The sequence below is a fragment of the Dasypus novemcinctus genome, chromosome 13, assembly GCF_030445035.2.
Source record: "Dasypus novemcinctus isolate mDasNov1 chromosome 13, mDasNov1.1.hap2, whole genome shotgun sequence".
NCBI lineage: Eukaryota > Metazoa > Chordata > Mammalia > Cingulata > Dasypodidae > Dasypus > Dasypus novemcinctus.
In genome coordinates this window covers 30,674,533-30,682,961 of record NC_080685.1, presented here as the reverse complement: position 1 = coordinate 30,682,961, position 8,429 = coordinate 30,674,533, and positions in this window count along the sequence as shown.

The following is an 8,429-nucleotide window of genomic DNA, read 5'->3' as shown; positions in this document are numbered from 1 at the left end:
CCAGCCGGGGCGCACGCGCACACACACCTGTTACTCTTTCTCCTCTTACTTTGCTTTGCTCCTCTTCATAGCACTTATCACTTTCTGATATTTTTTGTCTCTCCCCAGTAGATTGTAGAGAACAGTGCCCTGCTGGAGAACAGTGCTGGGCATGTAGCAGGATTTGAAAAAAAAAAACCAAACAAAGAGAAAGCATGTCTCCCGCCACGGGAACACCAGGAAAAATGGGCGTAAGAACAGAGCTTTGGGAAGCGGATTTGGCTCAATGGATAGGGCGTCTGCCTACCACATGGGAAGTCCACGGTTCAAACCCCGGGCCTCCTGACCTGTGTGGTGAGCTGGCCCACACACAGTGCTGATGTGTGCAAGGAGTGCCCTGCCACGCAGGGGTGTCCCCCACGTAGGGGAGCCCCATGCATAAGGAGTGCACCCTGTAAGGAGAGCCGCCCCAAGCAAAAAAAATTGCAGCCTGCCCAGGAGTGGGGCCGCACACACGAAGAGCTGACACAGCAAGATGACGCAACAAAAAGAAACACAGATTCCCAGTGCTGCTGACAAGAATGCAAGCAAACACAGAACACACAGCAAATGGACACAGAGAGCAGACAACTGGGGTGGGGGGTGGGGGAAGGGAGAGAAATAAAATAAAATAAAATAAATCTTTAAAAAAAAGGGGGCGTTTTAAAAAAAAATCTATTTTATTGAAACTTATTCACAAACCATACATTCCATCCAAAGTGTACAATCAATGGCTGTCGGTACAATGACAGAGTTGTGCATTCATCACTGCAATCAACACTAGATGGGAAACGGACTTTGGCCCAGTGGTTAGGGCGTCCGTCTACCATGTGGGAGGTCCGCGGTTCAAACCCCGGGCCTCCTTGACCCGTGTGGAGCTGGCCATGCGCAGTGCTGATGCGCGCAAGGAGTGCCGTGCCACGCAAGGGTGTCCCCCGCGTGGGGGAGCCCCACGCGCAAGGAGTGCGCCCGTGAGGAGAGCCGCCCAGCACGAAAAGAAAGAGCAGCCTGCCCAGGAATGGCGCCGCCCACACTTCCCGTGCCGCTGATGACAACAGAAGCGGACAAAGCAACAAGACGCAGCAAATAGACACCAAGAACAGACAACCGGGGAGGGGGGGGGAAGTAAATAAATAAATAAATCTTTAAAAAAAAAAAACAAAACAACACTAGAGCATTTTCATTTCTCCGAAAAGAAAATGCCCTACCTTTCTCTTCCCTGTAACCTTCCCCGCCACACATAACTGCCAATCTATTTCCATCTCTATAAAAAGCAGGGGCATTAAACGACAACGTGCATGCTGCATGGCAAGGCCCCTGCCCCTTTCCCCTACCCTGCTTCCAGAAAGCCCGTGGTGATGCTCCCAAGGAGATCAGAGAACTCTTTTCTGGAAAAGTCCTGGAGAACGGACTCAGAGAACAGATCAACATTTGGAAAAAAGGAAAAAGCTCCTAGTTGTCCTTTTATTGTTCCCTTCCTCCCTTCTTTCCTTCCTCCCACAAATATTTCTTGTGCATTTGGTGCCGGCCACTCTCCTAGGTACTTGGGCTCTAGCTGTAAACAAATCCAGCGAAGAGCCTTATCTTGAGGACCTCACGCTCCAGCAGCGGTGAAAACACAATCCCTGTTCACACACACAGATACCTGTCAGCGTTTTTGTATCTCATACTAAAATGGACAGTCAAGGATTAAGTAGGCATTTGAGAAAAACTCCAATGGCAAAAAAACAAAGAGACACACACCCAAAAAACAAAGTCCAAAGCACACAGAGAAACAGGAATAAAAAGGAAATAGGAATAATGCAGGAAGTAGAAGAAAATTTTAAAAATGATAATTAGTATTTTAGAAAGGTAAGGGAGGATCCATGAAATAATAAGATTATATTTAAAGATAAAATTCTTAGAAATTAAATGTAGGTCAGTAAAAAAAATTGATCAAGGGGAATGCATGTAGCTCAAGTGGTTGAGCGCCTGCTTCTCAGGTACAAGGTCTTGGGTTCATTCCCTGGTACCTCCTAAAAAAAATTAATCAAAAGGATAGAAAGTGTAGCTGAGAAAATCTCCAAGAAAGCAGACTAAATATACAAAGAGTTGGAGAATAGGAGAGAAAAATATAAAATTAGAGAATCAACCTAGTTGGCTAAACATCCAACTAATAGGAGAAAAGAGACGGGAGGAAAATATAAAAGAAATAATATAAGAAACTTTCCAAGTATGGAAATTTTGGAACAACAGTGATAAATAAAAGACGTATAGTCACACAGAGGATCAGGAATCATTTTGGTCTTAGACGTCTCAATATCAACACTAGAAGCAAGGAAACTTATTGAGCAATAACCTCAATATTCTGGAGGAAAAATGTTTTCCAACCCAGAATTCTATTCCCACTAAACTAGCAATTAAGAACGGGGACATGACAAAGAGCACTTTCAGTCATTCAATGCCGCATGCCGCAAAATATTTACATTCAGTGAAAACTTTCTCAGGAAGCCCTGAGATGTGCTCCATAAAAAGAGAAGTAAACAAAGAAACAATGAGCAATGAGATCCAGAATTAGGGCTTTGACACTGGAAAGAGGGGACAAGAATTCTCAGAAGGTTGTTGAATTCTGAGAAGCTCCAAGATGGCAGCTGTGAACAAAACCAAAGAACAGCCGGTTAGAACAAAGAGAGGAAAGTCTCCAGGAAGGGTGTTTCCAAGAAAAAGGTAACTGCCAGGCTACTTGATGAATTTGACTATATAGAGAGGGAGAACTGATCAGCGTGTGGAGATAAATTAGTAATAAGTAGTAGAAAACTGAGAAAACAAAAAAACTAGGCACTTAAAAATTTTCAATTCATTTTTTAAAAAGATAGATTTTTATTTATTTATTCCCCCTCTTGTTGCACTTGCTGTTTGCTCATCTTTTTTGGAGGCACAAGGAACTGAACCGGGGAACTTCTTGTGGGAGGGAGAAGCCCAATCGCTTGAACCACCTCCACTCCCTGCTTGTTATGTCTCCTTGTTCATCATCTTGTTGAGTCTCTTCATTGCGTCAGCTTGCTGTCTTGCTTGTCTTCTTTAGGAGGCATCAGGAACTGAACCCAGGACCTCCCATATGGTAGGTGGGCACCCAACTGCTTGAGCCACATCTACTTCTCTTTTAATTCATTTTGAATAGGTGATACATTCATGAGGTTCAAAAATCAAAATGATGTCAAAAGTTCAATAACTGACTCCATGCACCCAGTCTCTCCCAAAACAGGAAACCATTTAGATTACTTTCTCATGTATATGCCAGTGTTTTTAGAATAAGGTATAGGAATATGCTATCTCATTTTCCTTACATGCTATATACATTGTTCTACACTTGGGCTATTTTTACTTTACAATATATCTTGGAGTTCTTCTCATGGAGAACTTCCTAATTCTCTTGACTAGTTGCTTACTGTTCCATTGTGGGGATTTACAGTGCTTTGATCAGTCCTCTATAAAAGGACACGGGTTGTTTCCAGTACTTTACTATTATAAACAATATCACAATGAATAACTACGCGTATGTTATTTCAAATGTGTGCAGGTACAGCTACAGGATAAATTCCCAGAAGCAAGACTGCTGGGTTAAAGGGTAAATGCATTTGTAATTTTGCTTGGTATTTCCAAATTCCCCTCCATGCAAGTTGTAGCTTTTACCCACCCATCGACAGTGTAGGAGAATGCCTGCTTCCTTAGGGTCTCAAACAATAGACTGTGTTGTACGCTTTTGGATTTTTGCCAAGCTGATAAATGAGAAATGTTATATCAAAGTAGCTTTAATTTTCATTTATCTATGTGTGATATTGAGCATCTTTTTACACCTTTAAGATCCATTTGCATTTCTTTCTTGTGAACTAGTCATATTCTTTGGTCATTTCTCTATTGGGTTGTTGGTCTTTCCAGATAATTATTAACTCCAAGGAAAAGAAAGGTTTTAAAATAAAATGGAAAGGATCAGAGTATATTATGTATATATTATGTGAATAATTGTTACATCTCCATGACAATCTAAACGCTAAATTTTTTTTTTTTTGCTAAATATTAATTTAACCAAAAATTTTGAATATAATTATATTGTGAGGGTGTAGGTGAAGTGAGTATGTGTGAGGGACAGGATATAAGAGAAATAAATCCTCATCTTCCATAAGAGGGCACAATAGATAGAGTCTAAAATTGAAAAGGGGGAGGGAAGCAGACTTGGCCCAGCGGTTAGGGTGTCCGCCTACCACATTGGACCGTCTACCACATTGATGGGAGGTCCGCAGTTCAAACCCCGGGCCTCCTTGACCTGTGTGGAGCTGGCCCATGCGCAGTGCTGATGTGTGCAAGGAGTGCCCTGCCATGCAGGGGTATCCCTGCATAGGGGAGCCCCACACGCAAGGAGTTCACCCCATAAGGAGAGCCGCTCAGCGCCAAAGAAAGTGCAGCCTGCCTAAGAATGGCGCCGCCCACACAGAGAGCTGACACAACAAGATGACACAGTAAGAAGAAACACAGATTCCCATGCCGCTGACAACAACAGAAGCCGACAAAGAAGACACAGCAAATAGACACAGAGAGCAGACAACCGGGGGGGGGGGGGTGGAGATTAAATAAATAAATCTTTACAAAAAAATAAAATTGAAAAGGAAAAAAAATAGCATTATAAGCGTCTTATTTAGAACAATGAAAGTAAATATCAGAAGGACAACTAGAAGATTTGAGGGTGGCTACCTCTGGTAGGTGGGACTGGGAGTTGGGGAAGTGATGGCAGGGGTTATCATTAAAAATATATATATACATTTATGGTAAAATATATACAACAGAAATCATTGTAACCATTTTGATTGGACAGTTCTTTGACATTAAGTATATTGACAGTAACTTTCACCATTACCTATTTCCAGACTGTTTTCATTATCCCAAACCAAAACTCATACTCATTTAGTAATAATTCCCCAATCCCTCTCCTCCCAAGGGGCTATCATTTTTCATTAAAGCTATTTCATATTTGACCCTTTTAAAACTATGTAATACACTATTAAGATAAAATAAAATTAAATATATATATAATTTAAAAGGATGCTAGATACATTTCAATATAAAACCTTTACTTTTTAAAGAAAGGGATACTATGGAATATGACATCCAGGAGAGTTTTTGTCCATTATTAAAGCAGGAAGGGGATAAAAGACTGAAGAGGATCCACCAAGGTCTTTTTGGAAAACCGACAAATTCGTATTTGGAGAAGAGTCTCTTCCAAAATCACTGGTGGACTTTGATTCTGGCCATGAGGGAGTAGCAGGGATCACCCTCTACTGTCCTGTTTTAAACAACTGAAAAAATGGACAAACTGTATGAAATTGTGGTTGTGACAGTTTGAAGTTCTTATGTGAATCCTGAAAAGAAAAAGACTCTGTTTTTGAACAAATTCATTCCTGTGGGTATGTGTTAGTCAGCCCAAGGGGTGCTGATGCAAAGTACCAGAAATCTGCTGGCTTTTATTTTTTTTTATTTTTTTATTTTTATTTTTTTTAATTAATTAATTTATTTTTTTATTGACTTTGTAATAATATTACATTAAAAATATATATGTGAGGTCCCATTCAACCCCACCCCCCCACCCCCCCTCTCCCCCCCCAACAACACTCGTTCCCATCATCATGACACATCCATTGGATTTGGTAAGTACATCTTTGGGCACCTCTGCACCTCATAGACAATGGTCCACATCATGGCCCATACTCTCCTCCATCCCATCCAGTGGGCCCTGTGAGGATCCACGATGTCCGGTGATCACCCCCGAGGCGCCATCCAGGGCAGCTCCATGTCCCAAAGACGCCTCCACCTCTCATCTCTTCCTGCCTTTCCCCATACCCATCGTCCACCATGTCCACTTTTCCCAATCCAATGCCACCTCTTCTATGTGGACATTGGATTGGTTGTGTCCATTGCACCTCTATGTCAAGAGGAGGCTCAGATTCCACATGGATGCTGGCTGCCATCCTCCCATTTTCAGTTGTAATCACTCTAGGCTCCATGGTGTGGTGATTGTCCTTCTTCAACTCCATCTTAGCTGAGTGTGGTAAGTCCAATAAATCAGATTGTAGGTGCTGGAGTCTGTTGAGGCTCAGGACCTGGCTATCACATTATCAGTCCAGAGATTCAAATCCCCTAACTATATCTTAAACCCCAACGTTAACTGCACCTCAATCTGCTGGCTTTTATAAACGGTATTTATTTGGGAGAAGTTTACAGTTACCAGGCCATAAAGCATAAATTTCTTCCCTCACCAAAGTCTGTTGCCACGTGTAGGAGCAAGATGGCCGCCGACGTCTACAGGGTTCAGCCTCCCTCTTCCTCTTAAGGCTCCACGGTCCCAGCTTCTTCCTATAGCAGCTGTAAGCTTGGATAAGTCTTGTCTCTCTCCCAGGGCTCGTTCCTCTCTGGGGTCAGCTGCTCTGTTCTCTCCACAAGGTCAGCTGTAGACTTTCAGGCTTTTTCTCTTCCCAGGGCCTCTGCTGTGTCTATGGAGCCATCTCTATTCCTCTGTGCTCTTCTCCTGTGTGTTTACTTCCTGGGGCTTCAGCATCAAAAACTCTAACTTTCTCCTCTGCCTACTGACGTGGCCCAGTCAAAGCCTTAAACATTATTTAATCAAGTAAGTGAAACCTCTGAATCCAATCCAATCTAATATGCCCAGAGGAACAGACCAGTTCACAAACATAATCCAGTATCTATTTTTGGAATTCATAAACAATATCAAACTGCTACGGTGTGAGACCCTTTTCACTGGACTAGACCAGTGAGGTGTGACTCAGGCTGGGTCTCCCCCCTCTTGCTGGGTCTGATATAAACAGAGACAAAGGAAAAGGGAGCTCTACCATTTTTGATCCTGCCTTGTGAGAGAGGGTTTGAGATAGCCAGCAGCCACAGCTTAAGTACAAAGCCCCTAAGAGTTGGGTCCATGGAGCAACCCAAGGCTAAAGAGACAAGCCCATGCCTGGCTGCCCATAGCTGAACTCCACAAGATGGCAGATTCTAGAGGGGAAGGCAGAGATCAGCGGCCATCTTGCTTTGCCATGTGTCAGGACCCTGATCTTCTCTGTTGATGCCTCGATTTGGACATTTCACACCCTTAGAACCATACACTTAAACCCTAAATAAATTTCCCATTTATGAAAGCCAACCCATATCTTGTACTTTGCATTGGCAGCCCTGTAGTAAACTAAGACAATGGTCGGGAAGTGGATTTGGCTCAACTGATAGAGCGTCCGCCTACTACATGGGAGGTCCAGGGTTCAAACCCAGGGCCTCCTGACCCATGTGATGAGCTGGCCCATGCGCAGTGCTGATGCACGCAAGGAGTGCTGTGCCACGCAGGGGTGTCCCCACGTAGGGGAGCCCCACACGCAAGGAATGCGCCCCGTAAGGAGAGCCGCCTAGCATACAGAGAGCTGACGCAGCAAGATGACACAACAAAAAGAGACAGATTCCCAGTGCCGTTGACAAGAATGCAAGCGGATGTAGAAGAACGCACAGTGAATGGACACGGAGAGCAGACAACCAGGGAGGGGAGGGAAGGGGGAGAAACAAATTAAAAAATTAATTAATTAATTAAACTAAGACAATGGTGTCCAGACATTGGACAACAGAGAGCACAGGACAAAGGTTCCTAAGAGAGAGGAAACAAATGAAGTGAGCCCTACGATTGCTCCAGCTTACTGCCCAAAGAGAGTTTCCAGGCTGCAGGGTAAGGAGGGGACAGCCAGGCAGAGGAGAGATGGTCTCCGGGTGAAGGAGGCCAAGATGGCTAAAGTTTGTAGGGTAGAGTGCTGGAGAGAAGAGAGAACTGCACAGAGAGAGAATTCTGAGATCCGCTCCCCTCAGGTCTTTGGCGGTATGCTTATCAGTGCGTGCATGTGAGGAAACTGCAGGGTTAGGGAAAGAACCACCAGAAAGAGCAGGCAGAGCCATCCGCAGAGCTCAGAGAGGGCCAGGAATAATTTGTGTTCCTCCCAGCCAGAGTGGAAGACCTTCTAACAGTTATCAATTTGTGCCAGTTACCAGTGTATTTTCTCTCACTTCCAAATTGATACTTCATTGCCTGATTTGCACAAAGAGCTCTGAGCCCTTTAAATATGTCACGCTTTGTCAGTACAGGGTGCTGGAGGAAGGGGCTTTCCTTCCTGATTCTGGTGAGCCCTCTCCTCAGGTTCCTGCAACATATGCAGCTTGACTAGCGCCCACATTCTACAGAGCACAGAGGCGAGCACGTCCTGTGGCCACAGCTTTCTCCCTCACCCTAGCAGGTGGCTTTGTAGTAGAGTGCCCCTGATGAGATGACTCCGGTATTAGTCAGCCAAAGCGGTGCTGATGCAAAATACCAGAAACTGGTTGGTTTTTATAAAGGGTAT